Source organism: Urocitellus parryii, chromosome 1 (genome assembly GCF_045843805.1).
Source record: "Urocitellus parryii isolate mUroPar1 chromosome 1, mUroPar1.hap1, whole genome shotgun sequence".
In the NCBI taxonomy this organism is placed as follows: Eukaryota; Metazoa; Chordata; class Mammalia; order Rodentia; family Sciuridae; genus Urocitellus; species Urocitellus parryii.
In genome coordinates, this window is record NC_135531.1 from 203,700,058 (window position 1) to 203,716,182 (window position 16,125).

The 16,125-nt window shown below is 33.6% G+C and overlaps 1 protein-coding gene across 1 annotated transcript in view; it reads left to right on the forward strand.

Moving 5' to 3' along the window:
- The window catches only part of Mbd5 (methyl-CpG binding domain protein 5), a 402,700-nt gene that overhangs the window by 271,245 nt on the left and 115,330 nt on the right, over positions 1-16,125 (forward strand). The window contains exon 8 of the mRNA XM_077802477.1: positions 7,319-7,389. The gene's annotated coding sequence lies outside the window, so the exon portion shown is untranslated. The remainder of the gene's footprint in view (positions 1-7,318; positions 7,390-16,125) is intronic.

Here is a 16,125-nt window from a genome sequence, read left to right on the forward strand (position 1 = left end):
CATCAATTGAGGTAGATAACCCTATCTCTTTTGTGTGTGTGTGTGTGTGTGTGTGTGTGTGTGTGTCCTTCACTACTGTGACTAAAAGACCTGACAAGAGGAACTTTAGAGGAGGAGCAGTTTAGTTGGGGCTCACAGTTTCAGATTTCTCAATTTATTTCTCAGGGCTTGAGTTGTCAGAACATCTTGGAGGAAGAGTGTGGCTGAGAGCATCACATCAGGAAGCAGAGAGTGAGTCTCCATTTACCAAGTCCAAAATTTATACCCTAAAGTCATGTCCCAAATTACCCACCTCCTCCAGCCACACTTATCTGCCTTCAGTTACCATTCAGTTAATCCCTATTAGGAAATTAATTCATTGATTATGTTAAGGCTCTTAGAACCCAATCATTTCACTTCTAACTCTTCTTGAGTTTTTTGAGGCCACCTCATATCCAAACCATAAAAATGTATAATTATCTTATTAATTCCTGGATTTCCATCTGCTTTTGATGTATGAGCAGATGCCAAGGGGTGGGACCTGAGTTCCCTCTTGGATTGTTCTTCCTGTGTCCTTGTTGTTGATTCCCCTGCCCCCTCACTTCATTGAGTTGGAATAATGTCTGGGAATGTTTAGTTCAGCAGAAGAGTCTCTAACCTGTGAACATTTTATTGTCCCTGTTGATTCCCAGCACCTCACAGAATGAGTGAATTAATAGTAACAACTGTTGCAAACAGACCAAACATTAAAGTAAATGCCCGGTTCCTACTATGATATCTTCAACATTAATTACCTTCAATAGACAGGAATGGTGGGTTCAGCAATTGTCAACAGTAAAAACAATGACCATGAACTAGAACTGGTTTTAAAGCAAACAGCAGGTGTCAACTATATCATCCACAGCAGTAATGATTATGTTAGTATTAATGGTGGGAGCAGCATTTATATAAACCAATTAATTCAGAAAGATGGTAAAAATGCAGTTAGTTAATTAGGGGAAAAGAATTATGTCAGTAAGTTAGAGAAGAGTTAATTTCTAAAAATGAACAGAGAATGCAGAAGAGACATAGCAGGTGATGTTTATACGGAATGAAGGGGAAAAATTGAAGAAGCAAAGAATTGAGAGAGAGCAATAGAATGTGGCTGATAGCAGGAGAAGATTAGGAGAAATAGAAATAAGAGAAATAAAACAAATGAAAACAAAACAAAAATATACATTTCAAAAAGCCCAAACCCTCAAAAGACTGCTAGGAAAAATAATTACATTTCAAAAATGCTAAAAATGGGAGAAAAAGAAATATATATATATATATATATATATATATATATATATATATATATATGTATCTCCCCACCAATCAACACAGCCGGAATTCACACATGTACATCATGTACATACACACACACACACACACACACACAGAATAAAAATATATTAAAAATTGTAGCACGGTGGCAGAGCACTTGCCTAGCATGTGTGAGGTACTGAAACAAAATAAACAAAATAAATAAATAAAACAAAATAAATAAAACAAAAATAAAACAAAATAAAGGCATGCTGTCCGTCTACAACTACAAAAAAAATTTTCTTAAATAAAATTTTTTTTAAAAAAAAAGAACCAAAATCTTAATGAAGAATGAAGGAACCATCTGCACTGAGGTGGTCAAAAAAGTTGACCAGATTAGATGGTCAGTATGTCCCATGTCCTTCTTTCTAATTCTTCTTCAGTTTGTCCTGATAGAGCAAGAGATGAGAGTTGTTAACCCCTTCCTGTTTTTGTGTTGTTCTCTGAGTTACCAGTCAGAGTGGCCTAGGATTGAAGCTGTTTGATAAAAGACTCAGCTTCCCTTCTCACCAGCATGAGGTGGGATGGGTCAGGAAGTACTGTCAGTTGGCATTTTGTCCATTTGAACCAGTTTGGTGCACTCCCAGGTACAATTTCTGCAGAGTTCTGTTAGGGAAGTTCAAGTAGGTGGGGCTTAGGTCTAATCAAGTCTCAGGGGCTTTGTTGAGTGGGGCCTGCTTTGGAGAGATTTGATTGACAGGCCCCTATGGCTTGACAATTTCTGATCTCTGATGTAGGTCTGTTTCTCAGGAGCCTCCCAAGAAATCCATTTGTGGGGCTAGGGAACCAGTCCTCCACTCACTGCTACCCAAGAGCACACCTTGAACACCTTGAACGTATTGACCCCCACTCCCTCAAACTCCCAGACTGCTTCATCTGGTCATGTGAACTGCCAGACACAAAGGAGAAGTTGTAATGCTCTCCTTCGCCCTTCTGACTCAAATCCCCATAGATACACTCTTCACGGGGCCTGTTTTTACTCACATTCCACGAGGCCTAGTCTAGGTCACACTAGGCGATAGACACCTGCTAGGATATTATGACTGTGTTGCCCTGATTTCCGGGTCCTGCATCATTGTAGCAGTGATCACCCCAAGATGGCTGTCACCTCACCACTCCATGGCTGATTGAGGTACAGAGTGCATTTTTTTCAAGCACTAGCATGCAGTGCAGACTCTGAGTCAGCTAAGATTAGGCTGCAATTTTGAGCTCAGGTTTTTTGGTACCAAAACTATGTTCTCCCATTCTGGTGAATATCCTGGGTCACTCACATGTATTTGTTCTCCTTTGTTTATTGTACCCGAATTTCTGAGTACTTGAGCAACTTTGAGTGTCCAACATTAAATTTTAGTGAAATCCCTCTTTTACCTACCCTGCCAAAAAGCTACACACCTGCTGCTTTGGTACAAGCCATGATGCAGCTTAGGATGCAGCTTTATTCAGTCATCTTTTGTCTCACATACTTATTTTTAAAAACATATTGCTGATACCTTCTTTTGGGCAGCAATCACTGTATTAATAAGAGCATCAAGACTTGTTTCACATTAATTATCCAGGAGATATGCATTTTCTATTCTGGATCTGCCATCAGCTATCTATAATACATTAAAATGCAGGTGTGGCTGGACACATGGCACATGCTGTAATCCCAGTGGCTTGTAAAGCTGAGGTAGGAGGATTGTGAGTTCAAAGCCAGCCTCAGCAATTTAGTGAGGCCCTGAGCAACTCAGCAATACCCTGTCTCTAAATGCATATGACCTCTAAGTGTTACTAGGTGCTATTCATTGGCTGTGATCAAGTTTAAAACTATAATATTAAAAAGGGCTGTGGAGCTGGCTTAGTGGTTAAGCATACCTGGATTCCATCCCTGGTACCAAAAAAAAAAAAAAAATTTGAATGTGGTGGTACACATGCTTTCAACACATGAGACTTTGGGAGGCATTCCAGATCCAAACAATAACACCTCTCTATAAAGATAATTGGTTATCTATTAGAGAAACATGTTTACTTAAAATGAATTTCTTTGTTCAAGAAGTTGCCTAGTTTTTTATACTCGCTTTGTGTCATAAATTATGTTTGTTTTTATTTTTAAAATGTAATAATTATTGAAATATGCTCAATTTTAAATATTTTACTATGTCACATTTTTTAAACCTGGTACAAAATGTATATTTACATTGTTTTAATTTCCTTACTTTTCTCAAAGTATAAATTCTGCTTTCTTTGTGCATATAAGCTATCTGATCTTTATTCCCAGAAATGTAATATTGTATTTTTCTGTTCAGCAGTGAAAATTACTTTTTGGTTGTTTCAACAATGAGAATTGGTAACTACAACTAAAATCCAGAGACTAAATTATACTATGATATATTTTTAAAAGATATTTGCCATTAGACAGGAGGAAAAGACAGTTATACATTCAGGCATCATTATAATTCATAGATGTGATAATATTTTAATCTATGAATTTAAACAAAAGCAAAAAGTGTAGGTAAAAGGAGCAAACTAAGGATCAAGTATTTATAAATATATGAGAATGTTTGACGCAGGATTCCAAAATTGTTTGATGCTTCTGTGTAAGGAGGAGTATTATTGTTAACATTATAATTGTGAAGAAAAATAAAGGATTGTTTCCTCATGGAAAATTTAGTAGCTTTCTAAGAAAAGGGAATTTTAAGTATTTCAGAAAATGAATTATTTATCTGCTGTATCTTAGTTTTTTTAATTCCGCCAAAAATTTTATAGTCTACATTAAAAATGTACTGAGTAAAACATGTTAATACTATTCTTGCCCTTTAACATCCATATAATTTCTATGAGAAAATGATTACATGTTATGTAAAATTATTTTATAGAAATCTGATTAACTTTGTTAAATTATTTTATAGAATTAAATCTCAGAGCCTTTATTTACAACAGAAAGGATTCAGCATCAGTATCAACCTACTCTTTTTTCTCTCATTGAGTTTTTTTTTTTTTAGCAAGATAATAACTGTCTCACACCAGGATATAAAGCTAGAATTCTTACTGTAACATATTAAAAAAGAAAAACTTATTTTTTGCTGTCTTTCTGTAATTTGAATATAAGGTTACGCCATATCAACAACTAACAGATGGAGAAAAATAATGCTCTAAGAAGCTAGGCTATAAATACTAGATTAATTTCAGAAATTTAGAATTCTCAGTATTTTTCTAAGACTTCCCTAGACAATATGATTTTTTGTCTGAAATGTATAATTTAGAATATAAAAGAAGGGCACAGAATTTTAACTTAAGGTCTGTTTATTATGTCAGATTGTCCTTATTGTCTTATATTTAATGTGAAAATCATTTTTGTTTCTCTGAACTCTTAACTTGTAGGAATAACTTTATCAGGAATATTTAAGTGATTTTTTTTCTCTACCCTTATTGAGTTACATATAGTGACCTGCCTATAAAATATCCACATATTAAATTCACCATTCATGTTAGAATGAAATGCCCTTTTGAAAAGCTGCTTTAGCTTGTACTTATTCATTCATTCAGCTTAAATATTGTACATATATGTAGTAGATACTGTGGTTGATCTAAACCAATAGACATAGATGACAGAGTTTCCATTCTCAAGAGAAACCAGAGAACCATGACAATGCAATATAATGTGATAAAGGTAAGCATAATGTGCTGTGGAGGTGTACATAATAAGAGCACTGAACCTGTACTGTGTAGGCAGTTGTGGAAATCAATTAATTTGATTACATAAAATTGGACTAGAAAAATATGAAGTGAATTTTATGATCCAAGTCAGGATTTTTTTCCTGTGTATGTTTTTTTGTTTGTTTGTTTTGTGATGCTGGGGATCAAACCCAGGACTTCATGCCTGCTAGGCAACTGTTCTACTACTGACTAAGCTACATCCCCAGCCCAACCAAATTACTTATTATTTCAAGATAAGCATAAGTCTTAATAAGTGTGCCAATTTATTGAATGTCTATAATATGCTAAATGTTAACAAATTCAATCTTATTATCATTCATTAGGTGTCTAAAATCATAATAATAATAGTTTTTTCTTAAGAAAGATTTGTCTTATTTTTTTCCATTTGTTCAGCTCTTTCCAATTCAAGCCACACTACTCACTCAAGACTTTTAGAGGGACTTGGGGAAAAAGAATATTAATGCAAATCAATCCTTTTCTACTGAAAATACAACTCAGAATCATGGTTTACTAATTAATGATTGTTGGATTATTAACTTACTGTTGTGTGTAGAGGACAATAAATCATGATCATGAGTCCTTTCTAGTAGGAAAGTGTTATGATTTATTGTTTCTAAAAGGTACTAGTGGTGAATTGGAGAAACAGTCTTGAATAAAGAATGGAAATTGCCAAAATAAAAATAATAAAATAAAGAAAAATGGTAATACAGATTTAAGATATAAGATAAGAGACTGGGAGAGAGATTACTAAAGTGAATATGAGTCTAACTGAAATAAGTTTAAGACAGTAGAGTGGGTTCATGAGTGGGCTCAAAAGTTTGAGGATTGTGATAGTTTAGTATCATGATAAAAAGACAATGCAAAGTCACTTGTTCTTGAAGTTGGAGTGTTGAGTATTCAATGTTAGTTTCTACAGTTCTTCCTCTGAATTTCCAGTGATTTATGCTATTAGTGAACTGATGAAAATAATTTAACCTTTAAGCAGTTGAATTTAACTCTCTGTAGTGTAATGAAGACTTGTATCTTTTCTTTTAGTCACATATTGGAAAGAACACACTTTAAACTGAAAAGTGAAAAATCAGTTTTGTAATACTACAGGAAAGCAAAATGTTCTATTTATATGGATGTGTACATATTTATATGTATGCATGTATATATGTGTATGTATGTATGTATGCATATGTATACACATATATCTCCAGTAATAGACCATAGACTTTCTTGAACACACTCTTACGACCTGTAGGATTTTGAAAACTAACAGTACAGATATTGTATAAATATGATGTTAATTTGCCGAACTCAGAATGCTGCACACAGGCTCACATACTTGTATCTAACAAAATAAGTACACACAAACATACATGGTTTCCATATATATTTTTACTACAAAGTCACATAGAGGGGGGAACAACTCTGAATGTACATATCAATGTTTAATAATCCTCAATTATATCATCTCTTACAATGTAAAAGACCCTTACGCAGTATTAAACAGTAAGAGACCCCATTCTGTTTTTCTTTTTATGTCTACTTGTTCATTTATTTGTAACTGCTATAAATTAGTTACTTAATAAGTGCTTATTATAGTTAGCTAATAAGTACATTTTCTAAGAATATCATAAAATGTAAAATGATAGTAAAAAGAAGAAAATTAAGGTCCTGCAGACCTTCCAGTTAAATGTTTTCCAATAGTAGGAAAGCCTAAAGCATGGCTCATTTGCTCCCTTACCCTGAATTAAGTTTGGGAGGACAGACTACCTCCTCTCTGGACTCTGGGATACTGGAGAAGATGATCTCTCAGGCAGATGTGCAAATTGGTACAATAGATACAAAATAATGATAGTGCAGATTATGCTATCCTCTTGCCAATATTGATGATCTACTCCTATAGACCCAAATGCTTGGAGACTGAGGTAGGAGGATTGTTTGAGCCCAGGAGTTCTAGATCAGCTTGGACAACATAGCAAGATTTCATCTCAAAACACAAATAACGAAACACTGTTTTCTTAACTTGTCGTGTCTAGCTTCCTTTCTGCTATACATACATATTACTATACTTGTATTTATTCTTTTACTCTTATATGTGCTTTCTTCTTTTTTAATATTTATTTTTTAGTTATAGGTGGACACAATATCTTTATTTTATTTTTATGTGGTGCTGAGGATCGAACCTAGTACCTCACACATACTAGGTGAGAGCTCTACCTTTGAGCCACAACCCCAGCTCCATGTGCTTGCTTCTTTTTTTTTTTTTAAGAGAGAGAGAGAATTTTTTAAAATATTTATTTTTCAGTTTTCGGCGGACACAACACCTTTTGTTTGTATGTGGTGCTGAGGATCAAACCCGGGCCGCACGCATGCCAGGTGAGCACGCTACCGCTTGAGCCACATCCCCAGCCCCATGTGCTTGCTTCTTAACATCAGAAAACACTGTTTTAAATAGTTGATAACTTGCCAAATTATTGATATTGTTTTGAATTTGTTTAACTTTAAACTAACATTATTCAATACTTGCTATGTATAAATATTATGTTACGTATTGATTTTGAATGCCATAACCTTGGACTTTTCAGAGTATAATACACATCAGTAATGAAAGTACTATAAGCACAAGATCCAAAACACTGATTTGACAATAAAATGACACAGACCTACTGCTGAATCTTTAGGCACTTTTTTCAAAAGAATTTGGAGAGGACATATATTTTTACATTATGCATTCTCAGTCGAGATTCCTTATTATAAACAACATAATCCTTCTGGGCCAACTTAACAAAAAAGGAACATTTTAAAGTAGCTAATAGACATCAGCAGAACCAGAGACAGTTCTGATGTTGCCTAGTCAGTGCCATTGTGTAAACACACTCCAGGAGCTAATCTACCAAAAACACTATTTTCACTGGCACTCAGAACCTATGATGCATTGGTGTGAATACCACTATCACCCCTTCTTCCAAAAAAAGCAAATCTCCAGAAGAGTTACATCATTAGGTTGTTGACTTCCAATTTAAAAATCACACTCTGGGTTTGATTGCTAGGGCCTGGGATACTTACCTAGCTCTAAGACATACTGGGAATGTTAGTTTTCTGATTTATGCTTTAAGAAGATTGGAGTCATGTTGTAGGAAATTACTAAAATACAAAGAAAAGGTTCAAAATCTTGGGTGACTGCATGTGACAGATGTCCACAGATACTAGTGAACTACATTAATTTTTATCTTAAATCTTCATTGTATCATTTTAAATACCAGGAGTCAGATACAGGTCACTGTCATTCTCTGGAAAATATATCCCTATTTTTATCTTCAGCAATCATTGAAATTATTTTCTTAATAGATCACTTCCACCAACAGCTTCTTGTAACCATCATCATTCACTGCTTAAACTGAAAGGGAGAAGCACATCTGGGATTGTAATAAAGGGTTTCTCGAACTTGGCATTGACATTTTGGAATGAAAAATAGTTATTGGATGTTTACTTGTATATTGCAGGATGTTCCTCTTTCTGCTACATGCCAATAGCGCACATGTTTACTCACCCACAGTGATATCAAAGTTGTCTTCCCTGTGGGAGTTCCAAGGAAAGATTCTGGGGTGCTGGTTTTATTCTTTTATTTAGTCTGATTCTAGTTACCTGGATACATTCACTTTGTAAAAATACTCTACGTGTTTGATTTATACTTTTTAATGGTTTATATTTCAATAAAATGAATTTACAAGGGAAAAAGTTGTCTTCAGATGTTGTCAAATGTCCTTTAAAGTATTAAATCATTACTAGTTGAGAAACACTAAGAAAACTATGTCCCTGCTTAGTGGGCAATTAAATAAATAGATTCTACTACTTTTGCTGTGCTTCTTATAGAGCCTAACCAGTAATATATTATCTCTTTGTTACTGCTTCTAGTCACTAACTTCTTTTCATCAAAACATAAAAAGTTATAAAACTTTGAAAGGAGGCAGAAAAAGTATCACTTTTTAGATCTCCATTGATTCAGTCTGCTTCCTCCAATATTCACTTTTGCTTGTCCTCTGCCCCTTATATACAGTATAAATACTCCATATCCTCTTCCTTCTTCATGGATAGACTTGACAATGGGAACCTATAGGAAAGAAAGGAGAAGGAAAGTTAGTTTATACTAGGAATTTGAACTTTGTACTAAAAGCTGGTGAATTAACCTTTCTTAAGGTTATAATGGGAGCAAACAAAACAAAAGTATCCATTTTGTTTTCACATTAACTTTACTTGAATGATCTCAGTATATAGAAATTAGCAATTATTTAGTCCAGATTTGGGACTGATCCTGGAAACCCTCTTTAAATAACTTTCCTATATTTCCTTTTACAATTCAGAGCATTTGCAGGTAATTTTAAATGAGCCCCAGTCCCAGGTTTTTCTATTCTTAGATAAAATGTTTATCTTGTTCTATCTTGAAATAAGTCACAAATTCCAATCTCTGTCCCTTTTGATATTATTCATCTGGGTTAGCTTTATCTTAATATGTCTCTCAAGTGTCCATTATTCTAATGAAAATTCACTTAGAATCTGGAATAGTTTGGATATACTTTAATAATATGCATAGGAAAATATTTATAAATACGTGGCTAGTAAACATAATTACTGACTTTCCAGTGATCTGTTTGAAAAGTAACAAACTTTTTGTGGCTTGAACCTTCCTATTTGTAATAGTGGTACAGTTGAATTACACATGTTATGCTGGGCATGGTGTGCACACCTGTAATCCTTGCAGCTCGGGAGGCTGAGGCAGGAGGAACGCAAGTTCAAAGCCAGCCTCAGCAAGAGCAAGGCTTTCTAAGTAACTCAGTGAAACTTCCCCCTCAAAAAAAAAAAATTACACATATTGTTGCAGCAGATGAAAAGAATTGGGAGAGATTGTTACATCATTTTTAAATATAATTAAACTTAAATTTTTATTCATATTGTATTCTTGATTAAAATTAAAGGAGAGTCTTTACTGAACAGAAGGGTAGGATATAATCTGGTTAAAATCCATATTACTATTACATTTTTTTGTAAAACTTTTTTTTAATTTTTATTACAAAAGTAGTATTCATTTTGAAAATATCAAAGAGCAGAGACATGGAATAAATAGAAAATCATTATCAAGATATTCATTTCCGTAATGTATCTGATTAGTTACTCTTAAGGCTTATCCTAATACTAAACAGCCAAATTCTGCATAAAACTTAATATTAGTTAATTCTATGTGGGTTCCTAAAGTAGAAGTGAAATTTCAAATGCAGGGGGAAGAAAACAGCACCTTGGACTGAAACTAAAGCATGATCAGTAAATATGCAGGACAAGTGGGATTATCTTTACGACAAATGGAAATAATACTTCATCCAGAAAGAAAGCTGTAGACTAATAGCAAGGTAGTTCAACTAGAAGAAACAGAAGAAATAGTTCTCACTTGAGATTTCCTTGTAGTGGTATTTTTTGTTGTTGTTTTTTTTATAGACTACATCCACCAAATGTGAGTTCACAAAGACCAACTAACATATGAGTGAGAGCAGGAAAACAAATGGCAGATTTAGACCCTGCAAAGACTACAGATAGCATTAGCTCATATGGAATACATAAAGCAAATTTGAGATGTTTAAAGATATAATCAAGCATATTTGAGTTTACAGAAGTGGAAAATATAGTTTTTGGAATGAAAAAGAACTCCTTTGATGGATAGATAAATTTATCAGTTTCTAGTTGGGAAAACAAATCATTCTGGTTTTTTTAAACAGAGAAATTCTAATACAAGGAATTGGTTACAAAGATTATTAGAAAGGAGTAGAAGAGTGTAAGAGGAAAGAAGTATAAGGGAAAATGAATAGAGAAAATATCCAGAGCTCAAAAGCTAGTAACATTCCTCAATTGGAGCCCACAAGCCTACATCCACTGAGGTGCTGTCACAGTCAATTTGGGGTCAAAGTGCTATCACCACAATTTGGACAGAAATTACCAAAAAGTCACTGCCTCTTTCCAAGTTGCGGAATTTCAAACTCACCTTATTCTTATTTCTAGACAAACAACTTTTTATTTATAATCTTCCACTAGTGCCTCTTATTAGAAAATTTGAGTAGGAAATTTGTCAGGGGAGCCAGGCATTTGCAGACTGCTATCCCCACATATAGTGCATTATAGTGTAAAAGAGTGGGAATGGGGCTTGAAGAATAAACCGACAAATATTTGGCAGAACTGTTTAGATGCAGCTGAAAAGATAATTAGTGGATTAAAAGATGTTTCAAAATGACACAAAATAGGAAAAAAAGATAAATACATGAAAAAATGTGAATTTGTAGACTAAAATACAAAATTCTAAGGCTAGTCACAGACTTCCAAAGACCAAATAGAAGAAAATGAAGGATAGAAATTGTTTATAGCGATAATGGCTAACAGGGCGTGAAGATGCCCAACTGTAATCCCAATGACTTGGGAGGCTGAGGCAGGAAGATCTCAAGTCCAAAACCATCCTGGGAAACTAGGTAGACCCTTTCTCAAAAAAAAAAAATACCCGGAGATGTAGCTCAGTAGTAGAGTGCCCCTGGGTTCCATCCCAGTACCACACACAAAAAAAAATAGTAATAATAACTATTATTACTATTAATTAATTATTATTATTATTATTTTCCAGAAATAGTAAACAGAGGTCTAGAAATAATGGAAGCACAATGTATAGCAAGTAAGAGAAGGGAAAAGAAATCCATACTTTGTATTAGCATGGTTAAAATGCAGCTCACCAAAGATGAGAAAAGATAATAAAAAACAACCTAGGTACAAAAACACAGACCTCCTGAAGAGAAACTAGGAAATGAACAACAAACTTCTCAAAGACTATAAATGGAAGCTAGGGAAAAAAAAAACAAAGAAGAAGAAGAAGAAATATTTTCTTTTTAATTAACACATATTTATTTGCATATTTACAAAATACATTATGATATTTCAATATATACATACAATGTGTACTGATCAAATCAGGGTGATTAACATTTCTGTCTCCTTGTCATTTCTTTATATTTGGATCCTTCAAGCTCTTCTAGTTCTTCGTAAAATAGGTTATTATGAACTATAGTTACCCTACTGAGCCATAGAACCCTAGTATTTATTCCTCCTAGCTGTGTCTTGGTACTCATTATCCATCCTCCCCTATACCTCTAACCCCCTGTCCTTCCCGGCTTCTATTAGTCTTCTACAGTCATCTAATTTGAAATCAGCACTTTTAACTTCTTTATATGAAAACATGCAGTATTTGTCTTTCTGTGTTTAACTAATTTCACTTAGCATAATGTCTTCTAGTGAAAGTTAGTTTGCCACAAATGACAGGATTCCATTCATTTTATGACCAAATAGTGTTTTGTTGTGTATATATACATTTTCCTAATCCATTCATCCATCAACGGACACCTATAATGATTCCATATCGTGTCTGTTGGGAATATGCTGGAGTAAGCCAGGGATTACAGGTATTCTTTGAAATGTTGGTTTAATTTCCTTTGGATACATACTCAGAAACAGTAGAACTGGTAATATGATAGATCTATTTTTAATTTTCTGAAGAACTTTTATACTCTTCTTCACAATGCTATGATAATTTACATTCCCACCAATGATAGATTCCCTTTTCTGCCACATCCTTGCCATCATTATTTTTATTCTTTGATAATAGTCATTCTGACTGAGGTGAGGAGCTATCTCTTTGTGGTTTTGATTTACATTTTTATGATTGCTAGTGTTGAGTATTTTTCATATATTTGTTGGTCATTTATATTTCTCATTGTGGGAAATGTCTATTCATATCATTTGTCCATTTTTAATTTTATCATTTATTTTTTGTCTTTTTTTAAGTTCCTGGTATATTAATTAATCCTTTGTCAGATGAATAGTTTGAAAGTATTTTATGCCATTCTATAGGTGACTACACTGTTGACTGTTGTTTGGATATGCAGAAGCTTTCAAGTTTGATTTAATCACATTTCTATAGCTTTTGTTGATTGTGCTTTTGGGGTTTTATCAAAAAAAATCATAGTGTATATATGTTGTAGTATTTCCCTTATTTTCTTCTAGTAGTTGCATAGTTTTAGGTCTTACATGTATAGATCTTTAATCCATTTTTAATCAGTTTTTTTTTTTTACATGGTGAGAGATACATGGTCAAGTTTCATTGTTCTATATGTAGATATCCAGTTTTCCCAGCAACGTTTACTAAGAAGGCTGTCCTTTCTCCAATGTGTATTTTGGGCACCTTTGGTAAAAATCAGTTGGCTGCAGATTCATAGATATGTCCCTGGGTTCTCTGTTGTGTTCCATGTTGGATGTGTCAATTTTGATGCCAGTACCATGCTGTCTTTGTTACTACAGCCCTGCAGTATGTCTTTGGTTCAGGTATTATGATGCCCTCAACTTTGTTCTTTTTTCCTCAAGATTGCTTTCAACTATTCAGGGTACTTTGTGCTTTAATAGGTATATTAGGACTATTTTTTTTCTATTTCTGTGAGGAATATCATTGGTGTTTTGATAGGGATTGCATTGAGTTTGTAAACTGATTTGGGTAATATGGACATTTTAACACAATATTCATTCTTTCAATTTGTGAACATAGGAGTTCTTTCAATTTTTATGAGTCATCTTCAATTTCTTTCATCATTATTTTGTAATTTTCATTGTAGAGGCCATTTACTTCCTTGGTTAAATTTAGGTTTGATATTGCTGTTTATAAATGCTCCAAATTTTTATTTGGTTTTGTAATCTGCAACTTTATTGAATTTGTTTATCAGTTCAAACAGTCTTTTGATGAAATCTTTAAGGTTTTCTGTATGTAGAATAACCATATCTACAAATGGGAATAATTTAACTTCCTTCTTATTTGAATGTCTTTTATTTTTTGTGTTTTCTAATTGCTCTAAAACTTCAGTCCTATACCGGAGAATTATGGTTAAAAAAAGAAAAAAAGAAAAAGAAAAAGAAATGGTAAATGTCTTTCTCCAGATAGAGGCAATGCTTTCGGGTTTTCTTCATTCAGTATGATGTTGACTATAAATTTGTCAAACACTCTATTGAGATGTGTTTTTTCTATACTAATTAATTCAAAGTGTATATCATGAAATATATTGAATGTTATTAAGTGTTTTTTCTGTGTCTCATATTGTGTTGATATCCTGTATTATGTTTATTGATTTGTGTATATTGTACTATCCTTACATCACTGGGATAAATTCCACTTAATCATGGTCAATGGTATTTTACATACGCTGTTGAATTCAATTTTATAGTATTTTGTTGAGAATTTTTGCATCTGTTTTCATCAGGGATATTGTCCTATCTGGTTTAGGTATCAGGGTATTGCTGGCCTCATAGAATGAGTTTGAGAGAACTCCCTCTCTTTCAATTTTTTGGAATGGTTTAAAAAGAATTGGTGTTAGTTTTTTTTTTTTTTTTTTTTTTTAAGATTTCGGTAGAATCCAACAGCGAAGTCATCATTCTTGGGCTTTTCTTTGTTGGAAGACTTTTTATTAAGGAATAAATCTCATCTCTTGTTATTGGTCCTTTCAGGTTTTCTTCCTGATTCAATTTCAGTAGGTTATATTTGTCTTGAAATTCATCCGTTTCTCCTAGGTTTTCCAATTTGTTGGCTTATAGTTGTTCTTACTAGTCTCTGATGATCCTTTGTATTTCTTTGGAATCAGTTTTAATGTCTCCTTTTTCATTTCTGTTTTAGTTTATTTGGGTCTTCTCTTTCTTCTTTCCTACTCTCATTTTTTCTTGAGTCTAGCTCATGGTTTTAGAAGTTTACTCCATAGCTTTGGTCCTGAGGTGAGGCACAATATCATGAATGAAGGGAATGGAAGAGCTCTGCTCACAAGGAACAAAATATAAACCAAAGGCATGCCCCTAGTGACTTACTTCCTCCAACTATACCCTTCCTTTCAATAGTTACCACACAGTTAACCCATTCAGATGGATAATCCACTGATTTGGGTACACCTCACATAACCTAATCATTTTATCTCTGAACATTCTTAAATTATCTCACATGAGCTTTTGTGTGATACTATATATCCAAAGCATGACATTGTATTTCCGTTTTCATTTGTGTCAAAAAATTTTGAAGTTTTCCTTTTGACTTCTTTGATGACATTGCATATTCAGTAGCATGTTATTTAATTTCCTTGCATTTGTACAGGTTTTGAATTTGTTTTTGATTTCTAGTTTTACTCCATTGTGGTCAGAGGAGATACATGCTGTGATTTCAGGGTTTTTTTTATTGATTTCATTTTGTTTTTTTGGCCTATCAAAGGTCTATCCTGGAGAATCTTCTGTGTATTAATGAGAAGAATGTATATTCTGCAGCTTATAGAAGATTCTGGAAATTCCTAATAAGACCATTTGGTCTATACTATAGGTTAACTCCAGTATTCCTATGTTGATTTTTTGGTCTGGATGGCCTGTCATTGATGAAAGTGGGGTGTTAAGGTCCCCAAGTATTATTGTATTGAGGCTTGTCCTTTTTAGATCTAATAATGCTTGCTTTATAAAACTGAGTGTTCTAGTATTAGGTGCAATTGTATTTTCTTGTTGAATTTATCCTGTGATAATTATATAGTGGCTTTCTTTGTCTCTTTTTACAGTTTTGACTTGAAGTATACTTTAAGTATGGCTACTCAAGCTCACATGCTTTTGGTTTCCTTTGCAGAGAATATTGTGTGTATATGTGTGTGTTGACAGCAACAGGTTTCAAAGACAGATCATGTTGATTGACCAAATAAGTTACAAAGTTTAGGGTTTAGGGTTTTGAGTTTAGGGTTATAGATAAGTTACTGTAGACCTGTAAATATTTATAATTTATTTCTTCATTTTGTATCTTCAAATCTAAGTACCATTAGCTGAACAGAACTATTGTTTTATACACAACTATAAATTGAGCTTAGAACTGTCCCTATGGGAGTAGGCACTGCACATATAGAGTTACTACAAATGTCTGTTGTGGAGCCTTACACACAGGAAACACTCCACAAATCAGAGGGAAGAAAAGGGTTCTTGGAGTGCTGAAGTCACCTGCGCAGATCACATGAAAAGTTCCAGACTTAGTTCCCC